Genomic DNA, 14670 nt, shown 5'->3' with positions numbered 1-14670 from the left:
GGTAAAGTGAGTGGAGTGGAGTGAATGAGGTCAGTTCACAGATGACTCCCTGATCCTACTTGCTAGGGTCTCTCTGGAACCTGTTTTCTTTCTCTTCGCTGCCCCTATACAGCCACTGAGGCATCCACACTCGATAGGTTTGTGCTCAGACTCCTGCTTTCCACCGAAGGGCCAAGCATCCCAAGCTGGAGGAAGGACGCCAGTAATCAGCTACGGATTCGTTTCAGCCTTTTCAAACCAGCTCCCCAAAGTCTCCAGGATTTCCGTTGCAAGCATGCCTGTGAGGCAGAACTTAGGTGTCTTCCAACGAGCAGGTTTTGGTTATTTAACTTGAAGATTAGGATTCGGGGTCAGAGAGAAGTCCCAAACGTCTCCAACAGAGTAGACGGACCTGGGTTTGAGCCCGCCCCCACCCACCGCCATGCTGGGTGACTTTCAGCATATTACATAAATTCTCAGAGTCTCAATTTCTTCACCTGTAAAATGGAAACGCTAATAATAGTACCTACCCCACCGAGTTCTTCTGAGGACTCAAACAAGACACACGCCCTTCCCCGGGCACGGTGGACCTTCAAATCCCTGAACATCCCTGTCTGCCCGAAGTTCCAGCCACCCACGTATCTGTCACAGGTCCTCAGACAGAAATGGTGGTGATGCTGGTACCTAAAGAGGGAAAACAAAAAAACAAAGACGGGGAGCAACGGCACATTTCATAGGATTCCGGATGATACTGCGACTACCTACAGCTCTGAACTCCTTGTTTTGAGGTTGTGCTTGAGACCGTGGCTGTGGTTTCCCAAGTGGGTTTTCTTTCCTTTTTTCCCCCGAAACGAGCCGAGAAATGCCCTCCAGGTGGGGCAGAAGAACAACTTGGCTTCATTCCTCCCTTGCACCTGTTAGAGTTCACACGACTCAGTCTGAGGAAAATGGAAGGCAGAAACTTCCTGAGAAAGTCCCACTGGCTCCTTCCCAGACTTTAGGGCCCTGGACTGAGCTCAGCAGAACGCATTCGCTTTGAAGCGCGCTATCTTGCCCTCTCGCTCATTGAATTCAAAATCAAGATCATCTAAGCCTGGCTTAGATGAGTGCAAGGAGAGATGCCCCCTCTCTTTTTTCACTGGCCCGAGAACGTCTTCTTTCCAACCTCTTCTTGGGACTTCTGAGAAATGACAGTGCAGATCACTGATGCCGGAAGCATTTCGATCTGCAATTGTTTTCATTTTCCCCTTTAGGGGTAATAGCAATTGACGAAAACTAAAGTTGAATTATCTTCAAATAGGAGAAGAAATGCATAAGCAAACAAAATCACAAAATGCTCCTCTTTTTGCTGAGAAAAATCTATTCTCTCGCTCTTTTAAAATGTGTATTGATTTATTTTGAGAGAGAGAGAGAGAGAGCACATGGCGGAGGGGCAAAGAGAGAGGGAGAGAATCCCAAGCAGGCTCCAAACTCCGCGCAGAGCCTGATCGGGGCTCAACGCAGGGCTTGATCTCGTGACAGGGAACACGACCTGTGCTGAGATCAAGAGCCAGACACTCGACCAACCGAGCTACCCAGCCAGCCCTATTATTTCCCTCTTGAAATCCCAAAGGTCTCATTCAGCATGTAGTGTCAAGGCATTTTAACAGAAACCAACGTCCTTTCTTTCCTCTCTCCTCGTAGATCACCTTTTCTAGAGAATATCGCAAAAGGGTTCAGAGCAGCGGATTCGCGTCCTGACTCCCCTACTTATCAGCTGTGTGTCTTCAGACGAGTTATTTATCCTCTCTGTATTTCAGTTCTCTCATTTCATTTTTATTATTATTTTTTTAATCTTTATTTTTGGGAGAGCACAAGCAGGGGAGGGGCAGAGAGAGGGGGGCAGAGAGAGGGGGACAGAGGACCTGAAGCGGGCTCTGTGCTGACAGGCTGACAGCAGCGAGCCTGATGTGGGGCTCGAACTCACGGACAGGGAGATCACGACCGGAGTTGAAAGTGGTCGCGCACACCCTGAGCCACTCGGGTGCCCTGGTTTTCTCATTTCTCCTTTGAAGGACCACGGTGACAGTCTGAGCACAAAGACACAGCCCGTCACTTGCTCCAGGAAATGGCCAGCCGCAGACAATCTTCCACTCTTAATACTCAATAATCTTTCCTCCCCTGAAATGTCCTTAAAAGGATGGCTTACCTCCTTGCACCCAACCAAGAACGGTGAGCTGTACCTGAAGGCCAATTAGAAAGTTCCCCCCCACCCCCGGCCCCTGCACGAGGTGCCTGGGACGCTCAGTCGGTTGAGCGTCCAACTTTGGCTCAGGTCATGATCTCACGGTTCGTGGGTTCGAGCCCCACATCTAAGCCCGCTGCTGTCAGCACAGAGCCTGCTTCAGATCCCCTGTCTCCCTCCCTCTCTGCACCTCCCCCGTGCCCTCGACCCCTTGTGATCTCTCTCTCAAAACTAAATCCTTAAAAGAAACAATAGTTTCTCCTACTTCCAAAACGTACACACTAATCCTATGCTTGCCAATCAGAAACCACTTTGACATCTTTTCTACTCTACAAAAACTTTCTCTCCTTTCTAACACTTTTGTACCCCTAATGAAACAAAAGTTGCCGCAGCAAGTTTATGAATAAACAGCCTTTGTTAACTTTGTGAGTTCGTTTTGTCTTTGACGTGCTCGAGAAAGAGTCGCTATGTTAATTCATGTTCTCTGCCTCGCTCCACTTGCCACTGCTTTTATACTGAACGCTCGACAGGGCCTCGCACGTAGAAGGCACACGAGCCACATTCAGGAAATAGTTAACAGTACGTTAACTATTATTATAATCAACATGTATGGAGCATCCTATGTCACTGGCCCCTGTGCTAAATGTTTTCACACACATTGTCTCTTCTTATCACGTTATCCGTCAACTAAACCTCATACAGATTAAAAGCTGTTCATTATTTTCTAGAAGCGGTATCAGTAATAAAGAAGGGCTCTGGTATCTACACAACTGAAGATTCAGGGGTTCTGTCCCCAACACACATTTTATTGATAGTTTTTCTTTTTAACTTATACTTCAAAAGAGTATAGCTAGCAGCGTCCCTTCAGTGTGCAGGAATCATGATGAATTAAAGAATCTTCTTCTCCCTTCTCTCGTTTTGCCAAACTTGTAATGTACTTTCCGTGACCACCTTCAGGATCTTTTCTTTTGACATTTTACACCGTGTGGAAATGTAAGGTAGGGGCAGTGGAGAAAAGGTCCCCTTACATTTAGAAGATGCACCCAAATGTCCATTTATGATGAGCGGATAAAGAAAATGTGGTACATCCATGCAATGGAATATTATTCAGCCTTGAAAAGGAGAGAAATTCTGACACCTGCTACAACATGGACGAACCTTGCGGACATTACGCTAAGAGAAATAAACCAGTCACAAAGAGACAAATACCGTACGATTCACTTATCTGAGGCGCCTAAAGTAGTCAAGCTCATAGAAACAGGAAGTAGAATGGTGGGGCTCAGCCAGGGGCTGAGGAGAGAGAGGAATGGGGCGTTGTTCTCTAACGGGGACACAGTTGGAGCTCTGCGAGGCAAAAAAATTCTAGCGATCCGTTGTGCAACAACGTGAATATACTTAATAACCACTGAACTGTAAGCTTAAAAATAGTTAAGATAGTAAGTTTCATATTATGTAGTTTCTCCCACAATAAAAAAAATAAAAAAAAAAAAAAACAGAAGGTGCAGATTCCGCAGTGACGAGAGGGCCTTGGCAGACCAGCAGGAACCCAACCCCCCCAGGCATTCATTTCCCACAATGCTTTTCATTTCCAAGGAAGGCCCACTGCTCCCACACACGTGTCTCTGTTCCGCGAGCATGATTTCTGCAGCTTCTTATCTGTGACCCCGCTAGTGAGCGTTACCTCGGGGCAGGAGACTGAGGAGGCAGAAGTGCATGAGACAAGCGTTTTCCCACCAACTGCTTCCCAACTGATATTTAGAAATATTCAACTTCCTCTGAGGAACAGTACACGGGGGTTTTCAGCTGCCCATCTCACCCATGTCCCCTTATTACCAGGCGCTCTGTCAAAATCACCCCACGTGAGCTTTTGACTAAGCTCGTGGATCAACTGAATCACTGTATGCGTATGAAACATGCTCGTAATACATACTTAAAACCCCAGAGCCTACCTTTAAATATCCTCATTACTGTGAAGCTCATCAGCAAAAAAGAGGGACTCCAGTGCGAAAGTGACCAAACAGCATGAAATTGACGAGCAGAGAATCGCTGGGAGAGAAGAGGAAACTCAGCTCTGGTTAAAAAAATCTCACCTTATTGATCCTGTGTGCGTGTGTGTGTGTGTGTGTGTGTGTGTGTGGTGATTTCTGGCCGGTCCGGGCTATTTTAATTTATCACAGTGTTTGTGTGCACAAGGCAGTTAATTGTCTAAATGTCGTAAATATTTCCAGCCTAATTGAAGAGAACACCAATATGGGATTTTGACCTTTGCCCATTTGCATAATAAACTCTAAGCCAATCTCTCATTACCAACTTCCCTGGAAAACAAACATCTCCTGCTAAAAATGGAAAGCTCAGAAACAGATGGAGATGGGTAAACCCAAATCACCTTCATCGTGTCCTCAAAATGTCCCTAGATTCATCGTCTTCCCTCGCCTCTCTCCACTCCCATATCCTCCAGCCTCCCAACCACTCCTCTACACTGGGTATCTGCTGAATTGCAGTAATATCAGTAGCAGCGAGAGTCATAGTGGTAATAAAAATAATGATGTAAGAGCAGTAATAATGGTGAAGAAGAGAACGATAATAATAGCAACGACTTACTGAGCCTCGGCTACGTGCCGGGCACGGTACTACAGCCCCTACGTACGTGGCTTTTTAAAATGCGCATAAAAAGTGTTGTGAAATAAATACTGTTGCCCCCACTTTACGGATGAGAAAAGGGAAATCAAGACCGAACGGAGTTCGATGAACTAGGTCTGTTCTGATCCCAAAGGCCGTTATCTTGCTGCTCCCCGTGCCCTAGCGTTCTGGCATGTCTGCAGCTCTTTACCGGAAATGCCTCCAAAGCTCACTTTGAAGCCACACAGGAAAATGTGTCTCCTTGCCAGAGAGATACAGCTCATTTCTAAATCCAAAACATTCGTTGCCGACCACGATCACCCACCTCATTCACCAGTGTGGGCTCTAATGACTTTTAGCTGTTTGTGCAAATATAGCCTGTTCTCAGAGGACAAAGATTTGTCACCACTGAGGAGATTCGAAGCAATGTGCGACAGGCTCTGAATGCACTTTGACAATTGGCTCGCTTCCTCCTCCCCAACATCTAGCATCTGGTTTCCCTTTTCAAAATCTCATGGCAAACAGGCAACAAGGAATCAGGAGGTTGCCCTCTGGGTTAGAAAACAAACTTTCCCCTCTAAATACAATGATAAGTCTCAGAAAGTGTGCATCCTCCAGCAGACATTCATAGGTCCTGGAGGGGATATCAGTGGATATCAGTTGCTAGTCGGCCTTTGATTTGGAGTGGCCAGAATCCAACTGGCTCCCTGGGGGTTATTCACAGCCAACCAGGAAACAAACCACTCTTCACTGCAACTCCCCTCTGGTTGCAACTGTTTACTCCAGGAATAATGAAAATTGCCGGTAGAAAACTCTATTCCTGCTCTGTCTGATGTATGTCTGTGAGAGGAGAGAGCAAACCCCTTTGCCAGGTGGCCGCTTAGAGATAAATGGGCAATGGCAAACCAGCTGCCAGTTGGTCGTCCTTGCCACCACCTTTAAAGGCATATTTCAAGCTGTCTCTCCTATTCCTCCTGATAAAATATTCTAGCATTTTTATTGCTCAGGAAGTAATCGTCTCAAACATAAGCTCGATGTAACAAACCACATTGCTAAGTAAGATGTATGTTTCATGGATCAATTACCTTCATGCAAATTGCACAGCACTTGAATTTAACACTCTCACGAAGTGGCAAGCTTTCTGCATTTGAGTACCCCAAAGGACACAAAAAGGAACCGGTATTTTGGTGCCGAGGATATTATGTGGACCTAACACCGATGAGACTTTCTGGATGTGAGAGCTGCAAAGAAAGGGGTTCTTCAAAATGGTCTGAGCACGGGACGGCCAACCTGTGGCTAGCCCTCGAGCAAATGTGAAAGAGCACCCAAAGTCATTCTGAATGGGACTGATGTCATAATTAAATGTCATGTTCTATCCCTTGGATTATATGTTGCCTTTGAAATGCCTGGGAGCGCTCTAATCAACAAGCAATGCGGGAAAAGGGCTTCATGATCTTTTTCAAGTAGAGCCAACAGCGGATTGAGCCATTTATTAGAGGCGCTAGGGAAATCTAACATCTGCCCCTAGAATCCTTTGAAACTCTCACCCTGAATAATCCAGGGAGCCATCGTTTGGGGCAACACATTGGAGCTGCACGGGGCTCTTGAAGACCTTCCGCCACATTCCTCTTCTCCCCTTTCATCCCCACACTCCCAATCTCTCTCCAATCCTCCGATGGCCACCTCAAATACCTCTCGCCGACCTCCAAAAGACGGTCTAGGATGCCGCTACGGGCTAACCTGGGGTCGCCGTGACTGTCTTAGACCTGCGTTTAACTGTAGAAGGTACAAATTTAAGCAAAACCCAGCTGAGATTCCCAACTGAGGATCTGGTGTGCAGAGCACATTCTACGTGAGATGTGCCCGTGAGATTCTCATTAGCGAGGAAAATTCCCATTCTTGCATGAACTGGAAACGCTCGACTTCTTCCCCAGGGTCTTGCCTCACACTAGGCTGCCTTTATCACACTTAAGGCAACAGTCAAATACCCTTTATGTGTGCTTGTGAGTATGCAAGCCTCTAAGAGCTCTTTACCCATTCTCCTCCTCAGTCTGGCTTTTAACGTTCCTCAAGGGAGAAAAATTTGTTTTACATGTATCCTGAGCACACGACAATGCCCAAATCATCGACAGGATTCATCTGCATCAAGAAATGCCCTGTAGACGCACTCGGCTTTCCTCTCCTGTAAATAGAAATAGGAAGCCCTAGGTTAGAAGGCTGAACGGCTAGCCGTGAAAAGAGATCCTTTCTCCGCTGCCATGTCGTTTTCCTTCCATAGAGACTCTCGATTCTTGGTGAATTTGCCTCTTGATGGGCCCCGCGAACACTGAAATCGATCATGAGGAATCTGCATTTCCCCCCAGCTCTCTGGGGACTGCCAGCCACGGAAAGAACATTCCCAGTTTGCCATCTTTTTTTTTTTTTTTTTCCAGCAGGGCATGTGGCCTACCACCAGCGAATCACAGGGCATGAACGCCATGTCTCTGAAAGGCTGCGTTTGCTGCTGCCGAAGTTTGTGGAAACATCGAGGGGGACAGAAAGTAATTTCACATGAGCTGGTCTGCTACTCCCTGAGACCGGCTTCTTTTTCTCCCCTTTGCATCTCTCTTCAAAATGCCACATGTTACTTTAGAGGTCCAAGTGATGAAACAGCCTCTAATGACATTCCCAAACCTATCAGGGGTCTCAGGGTCAAGTCACAACAGCTGCTGCACTTGCGCACATGATTAGAGAATTCCCTTCCTTTGTAATACAGCAGACACCTGATCCCCCTTCAGGCCAAACGCTTCATCAGTTCAATATCCTACGTGGATATTGCTGCAGACTCCCCGTGTGCCCATCTTAAGGGGGAGTAAAAAGTTTCCACATATCAATTGGCAGCCATTTAAAGCGTGCATTGATGAAAGATTTTGTCAGTAACAGCCATGGATATGGCCCTGGGAGGGCTGCTGAATACACACTTCGATTTAAGGAAGTCGCTATGACTATGAGACAAACCAGAAATCCATTCCTAAGCCTGTAACTTATGGAGAACTATTGAGCAAGTCCGTGTACATCTTCAGGAAAGTCAATATGAACTGTTTGTAGGCCTGCTCTTTTGTCACTGCGAAGAGATTTCTCAGTTAGCCTGTCGACATTGCCGATGCTATCTTTCACCGTTGGTTCGGGAATGTACTCTGTAAGCACTTCTCCCTTGACTTGCGCAGAAGCCATTCAATGTCTTACTGATGATGAAATTCACCGGCCAAAAGAAGCACTCGATCTGCCTTCTTCTCCTCTCCCCTTTCTGGGACAGTCCCGAATGTCTCGATGGGCCAGCAGCTGGTCAGTTTTTCTCTAGTGACAACTGCCTTCGCTCTTGGAGGAGATGGGGCTGGGCAGGGGCGCAGACAGAGAGAAGGGGGTGAAGGAACAGGGTCACTAGTATTAAATCCCTTGTGATAATGGTAATAGCTAAGGCAAGTCACTTCACCTCTCGGAACTGTTCCCTGACAGTGGACTAGAAAACCGCAGCACCTGCTGCACGGGGCTCTTGTGATACTCCAAATCAAGATGCGAGGATGCCACGATGCCAAGCGCTCTCAGATGCAAGCAGACTATAAGGTAGTTCATAAACGTAAGGGGACGTCGTCTACGACGCAGTGATAACCCAAGGTCACGTGGTTGCTGAGCGAAGCTGCAAAATCCCCAAAGGCTTTTTGCTCAACAAAGACACTTCTAACCGCATGGACTACAATCTCGCGGCAAGTGTATTTTGCTGTGTTCTCCTTCCTCGAAGCACGCATCTTCCGGGCGCCTGGGCGGCTTGGTCAGGTGAGTGTCCGACTCTTGCTCTCAACTAAGGTCTTAATCTCAGGGTCATGAGTTCAAGCCCCCTGTTGGGCTCTGCACTGAGCATGGAGCTTCCTTAAAAAAAAAAAAAGAAAGAAAGAAAGAAAGAAAAGAAAGAAAAAAAAGAAAAAGAAAAACAGCACGTATCTTCCACGCATGTGGTACACAGCCAGTAGGCACAGCAGTTGGTTAACCGGCAACCCCGCCCCCCAATCAGGCTGAGTAGTTTACGAATCGCTGCGACTCAGAGCTAGGCATACCCCTCATCTCCCCTCAGGCATCGCCTACCTCCAGTTCACAGGCAGACTTGTGCATCGTAGCTGCTGCTTCCCAGGAGGAAAACGCATTTTACCAACGTGGAAGGGTAAAAGAGAAAATGGAACATGTAGGTAGCATGACTCCTTCGCTACACGCAGACGACCAACCGGCAGCTACTTGGCTGGTGGCCATTCAAATCCTAGAGCCCATCTGGCAACAGAATTGCATTGACCCCCCTCTGGGGCTCACAGATGTATACTGGACGGCAACCAGCTCGAGCCGTGGCTAAACGTTTTCATTCCGGCTATCGCCCACGAAAATATTTGTGCCCACTTCCAGCAGGCATAGCCCGCGAATAACCAACCCACTGCCGTTGGTGGTTCAGGTACACACTATACGTGAGGCCAGCATTTCGCAGAGATGATACCAGCTTCCACTGATACTATATTGTCCCGCAAGACTTTGCCACGTGCCATTCCGCACTTCCGCTCACGATAACCCAGAAGGGAGTAGCCAGGATAGGCGCTCCCCCTCCGCTTTCTCAACGGCGAGGCTAAGACACAGAATGGTATTGCTTCAAGTAATTCAGATGGTTAGTGAAAGGCCCGGGCCTAGAACCCAGCCTCCTGACTCCCAGTGCTCCCTCTAGATGCTGATGTATAAACATTTGTGGCCATCTGGCTAAATAAGAAAGGCAGTTGTAATCAGTGCCGGTGATGGGAGACGAAGGAGCTCTCCGGATGGCCCCATCAGGGCCCACATCTTCACTGGCCCATCAACATGCAGCACCTCCAGGGCAAGCTCTTTGACCTTCTCAGTGCAATTACTGGCCGCCTCGCTGCATGCAATTCTCTCCATGGCAGCGCTCTCTCCACGGTAGGACTCCATGTTAACAGGCACATTCCTCTGTATCCATCAAAAAAGACTGGGGTTAACCCAGCATCCCCTTCTCCCCAGAAACCCGGCTTCTGCTGACTCCAATCTGAACCTCACCAGCCTGACATCTGGAATCACCACGTGTAACCCCTACAACATTACTGTGAATCACCCAATTCTTCAGCCTCTTGGCTTCCCCGCTGGAACAAGCCGGGGGGGGGGGGGGGATCGCACCGCAAAGGGACCACCTTGGGTCATTCATTAGCAGTCACTGAAAAAATAAAAAGCTAAAAAATAACCAGGGCTGCCCATATACGGGGCGCATCTTCCCCCCAATTTCTCCTGGGCTGCATCTCTCACGAGCCCATCTATTTCTCAGAAAGCCATTTTCGTCGTTTTCATGTGAGTGTGCCCGTGGGACCATGAACTTTTGCACTGGAGACGAGTTGCAGATAAAGCAGAGTCATGCTAGGAAGCCACAGACGTTGAAGTCATTTCATACTCCCCAGCCCTACTAATTACTGAAAATAATTATGCAACAGTCAGAGCTTTCTCCCTTGTTGTGTTTGGACTGATCATAATAGAAAGCCCTCAGGCAAATTAGAAGGCTAACAACTGCTTTGTTCAGAGTGGGAGACAACAGTAAACTGGGAGGAGGAGAGCACAGGAGCAGAACCAAGGAGAACTGGAATGATTTAGGTTCACTCGGGAAGTGCCTCATCTTAGGAAGCCATTTTCCTAGCGGCTCTTCCCATATTTTAAGAGCAGAGCAAGAATAATAGCTCTTGTGCGTCACTGCTGAACCGTGGACTCTCCCTGAACCGGAATAGGTAGCTCTTTGGTCAGACCAATGAGGGTGGTTTTCATGCCAGAGAGAGACCACTCGTTCCTGCGGCAATTCCCAGTTAGGGATCCCAGGCATCCTCACCTGCAGCCAGTCAGTCCAAGCTGCTACTGGAAGGGAGGGGACTACCTAGCCTCTACAGTACCCAACTCGCCGTAGTTGCTAAAGGCAGGTCTCATCTCAGGCACCTATAGCCCGTCATCTGTTTGCTTGCTTGTGATTTTTACAAGCAACACTGATACAGAGGTATGCACAAATTTTTTAATGTTTATTTGCTTATTTTGAGAGAGACAGAAAGAGGGCGTGCGTGCAAGGGAGGGAGGGACAGAGAGGGAGAGAAGCCCAAGGAGGTTCTGCACCGCCAGCACAGAGCCCGACGCAGGGCTTGATCCCCCAGAACCGCGAGATGGTGACCTGAGCCAAAACCAAGAGTCAGACATTTTAACCAACTGAGCCACCCGGGCGCCCCGGTGCACACATCTCAAGTGTCAGACTCAACGAGTTTTGACAAATGCACACACCAGGATAATCTACATCCCTATCAAAACATAGAACATTTCAATCACCTCAGGAAGGTGCGCCACGCGCGCGTGAGGCAACCACCGTTGTGATGGTTTTCACCACGGCCTATTCTAGCACTTGATGTAAATGTAGACATAGAGCCTTGTCCTCTTTCGGGTGAGACTTCTTTCACGTTCGTAGAGATTCAACTATGTAGTTGTTCTTTCCTTTTTCTTGCTGAGTCGAACTCCAATACACAACTGGACCATACTTTGCCTGTCCCTTCGCCAGATGATGGACCTCTGGGTTGTTTCCAGTTGGAGGTAACGTGGAAATATACTTCCAGCTCATTTCTCTTGGGAAATCCCTAGCAGGGATCCTAGAAGGGGGATGGCTGGGTCAGAGGATCGGTGTACGCTTAGTGAAATATGAACTCCCAGATTTTTTTTCTCAACTGGTTGTACCATTTTACATTTTACATTCCCACTGACAGTGGATGTACGGTAGTATCCCATGGTTGGTTGATTTATTTATTTTAAGAGAGAGAGAAACTGTGCAAGAGCTGCAGAAGGGCAGAGGGAGAGGGAGAGAGTGGGGCTCGACGCGGGGCTCGAACCCACAGACCACAGGCTCATGACCTGAGCCGAAGTCGAGAGGCGGATGCTTAACCAGCTGAGCCACCCAGGCGCCCCAGTATCCCATGGTTTTGAGTTGCGTTTCCCTAATGACTAATGATGTTGAGTACCTTCTCGTGTGTGTTAATCAGCCATTTGCATTAGCTCCCTTTGGGAACTCTCTCTTCAAATCATTTGCCCGTTTTCAATGGGATTATGTGTGTTATTATTGAGTGATAAGAGTTCTTTATAGATTCGGGGTGTCAGTCATTTGTCCCAGTGTTGTGAATATTTTTCCCAGTCTTTGACTTAACTATTCATTCTCTGAGTGGTGCGATTTGGTGAAAGGAAGTTACAAGTTTTTATGAAGGCCAGTCTATTATTTTTTTCTTTTGTGATTTGTGTTTTCTGTGTCATGAGAATCCAATCCAGTTTTAAGCCTGTTGAATCTGCCCCTTCAATTGGTCTTGAGTCTGGTCCCTCTTCTCCTTTCTTTCCCCTTTGGAAATTACCAATTGCAAGTCACCACCATCTTTTGTCAAGGCCACTGCAAGGGCTCACTTTTTTAAGAATTTTTTTAAATGTTTTATCTATTTTTGAGAGAGAGAGAGAGAGAGAAAGAGAGAGAAACACAGAACGAGCAGGGGAGGGGCAGAGAGACAGAGGGAGACACAGAATCCAACGCAGGCTCCAGGTGCCAAGCTGTCAGCACAGAGCCCGATGCGGGGCTCAAACCCACGGACCATGAGATCGTGACCTGAGCTGAGGTCGGACGCTTAACCGACTGAGTCACCCAGGTGCTCCATCACTAAGCACTTTTGATTCTACCTCCTTCCTATCTCTCTCAAGTGCATGCATTTTTTTCTGTCTCCTCTTCCACAATCTTAGCTCAGGCTACCCTGACTACAGCAGCTGCTCTCAACCGGTCTCTTCAATTCTACTCTTACTCCATCCATTCCATTCTCCCCAGAGTGTTAGAGTAACTTTTCCCGCTATCTACTGCTACATTTAAAAGCTTCCCGAAACATGTGGTGGGGTAAAACACCTGTTTTGTTATGCCTATAGATTCCAGGGGTCGGGATTTAGGGGAAGGTTCTTCTCCACTCCTTGATGTCTGGGACCTCAGCTGAGAAAAGACTTGAACATTTGTGAAATGGAATCATCTGGAGGCTTCCTCACTCGTATGTCTGCTCCCCAGCCTGCGATGACTTAAAAGCTAGGTTCAGCTGGGACTGTCAACCAGTGCATTTATGTGGCCTCTCCATGTGCCTTGGGCTTCCTCACAGCTCGGTAGCCTCAGGGAAGCCAGACTTCTTATGTGTTGATTCAGTTTCCAAAAGTAAATGTTCAAATGAACATCCTGGAAACTGAATGGCCTTCTATTCCTAGCCTTGGAAGGCACATAGCATCACTTCCCTTACAATTTATGAGTCAAAGTCATCATCACCCCCAGTTTCACTGGGGGAGGATATAAACACCACCTCCCAGTGGGAGGCCCATTCCAAACCACCAAGCAGATCATGGCATTGCCTAATGAAGGCTCCCATTAATTGCCTTAGCAATAACTCTCAAGTGGGGACTCCCCCGCTCTAGATGATGTCTCAGGATCACCTGAGGAACAGTCCAGCCTTCTAGGAGTTTGTGTTCTCTAAAGGTCATGGGCTCCATCGCCCAGGTTACTCTTATTCATGAGCACTCCTCCACCCAGTACACACAGGGCTGACACTCGCTCACATGCCCCTTGCCCCTGTACATAGACAGCACCCTGTTCCGCTAGACATGAGCACAGTGAATGAAGCATGGGTCATATTTAGCCCCTAATCCCTTGCTGTCTAACCCACGTGCCTTTGTGTACGACACAAGCCAACATCTACGAAAGGGTTCTCCCCGTCCTTGCCACACCCTTCGCTCTGTGCTCTTACACCCTGTGTCTCGTCCATCAGGAAACCACGTCACCTTTCGCTCTACACATATAGCACAGTCTAACTGGAGTACAATTATGAGTGCTCGTCTAGTCTTCTCTACCACAGAGGAAGCTCCTTGAGGCACATACGGTACCTCATTTACTTTTCATGCAAACAGAAGGCACGAGTGCCTCTCTCCCATCATGGTGCCCAAATACCTCAAATACCAACATTAGAAATTCCTTTCTCTGGCTTCCTGAGTCTACTTGATTTTTAAGTTTATGTATTTACTTGTTCATTTTGAGAGACACAGAGACAGCACGAGCAGGGGAGAAGCAGGGAGAGGGAGAGACTGAGAATCCCACGCAGCCTCTGCACTGCCAGCGCAGAGCTGAACACGGGGCTTGAACCCACAAAACCGTGAGATCGTGACCTAAGCCAAAACCAAGAGTCAGACGCTTAACCGACTGAGCCCCACCCGGGTGCACCCCGAGTCTCCTTTAGCTGCCAGCGTGCCTGGCATTTCATTCAGTCCCACTGAAGTGTTACATTACCAGCACCCCAGCGTGACAGAGAACGTTTCATACCCCGAAAACATAAAGTTCCTCAAGACCTTAGAAAACGAATTCCTCTATAAAAGGAGGAGGGAACAGTCTAACCAAGATGACGGAAATTGGTGAAAACCTTTCTGAAAAGCAATTTGGCTCTCTGTATCATAAGCCTTTGGCCCAGAAATGCCCCTTCTGGCAACTGATCCCGTGGTGGGGGGTGGGGGGAACAATTTCCAGAAAAAGAATTCCATACAACGATATCCACCTATAATGTCTACCAAATGGACAACCAAAACGTCCAACAATGGGAGGTCAGGCAACTAACCAATGCAGCCAATGGAAGTGGTGTTTTCAAGGAATGTTTTAATGACATAGGGAAACGCCCATGATATAATTTAGTGGATAAAGCAAAACACAAAACTACATATGCAGTAGGGACAGGTTTCCATTGTTGTTTATTGCTGTATAC

The sequence above is a fragment of the Prionailurus viverrinus genome, chromosome X (genome assembly GCF_022837055.1).
Source record: "Prionailurus viverrinus isolate Anna chromosome X, UM_Priviv_1.0, whole genome shotgun sequence".
In the NCBI taxonomy this organism is placed as follows: domain Eukaryota; kingdom Metazoa; phylum Chordata; class Mammalia; order Carnivora; family Felidae; genus Prionailurus; species Prionailurus viverrinus.
Note: the sequence above shows the minus strand (reverse complement) of the source record.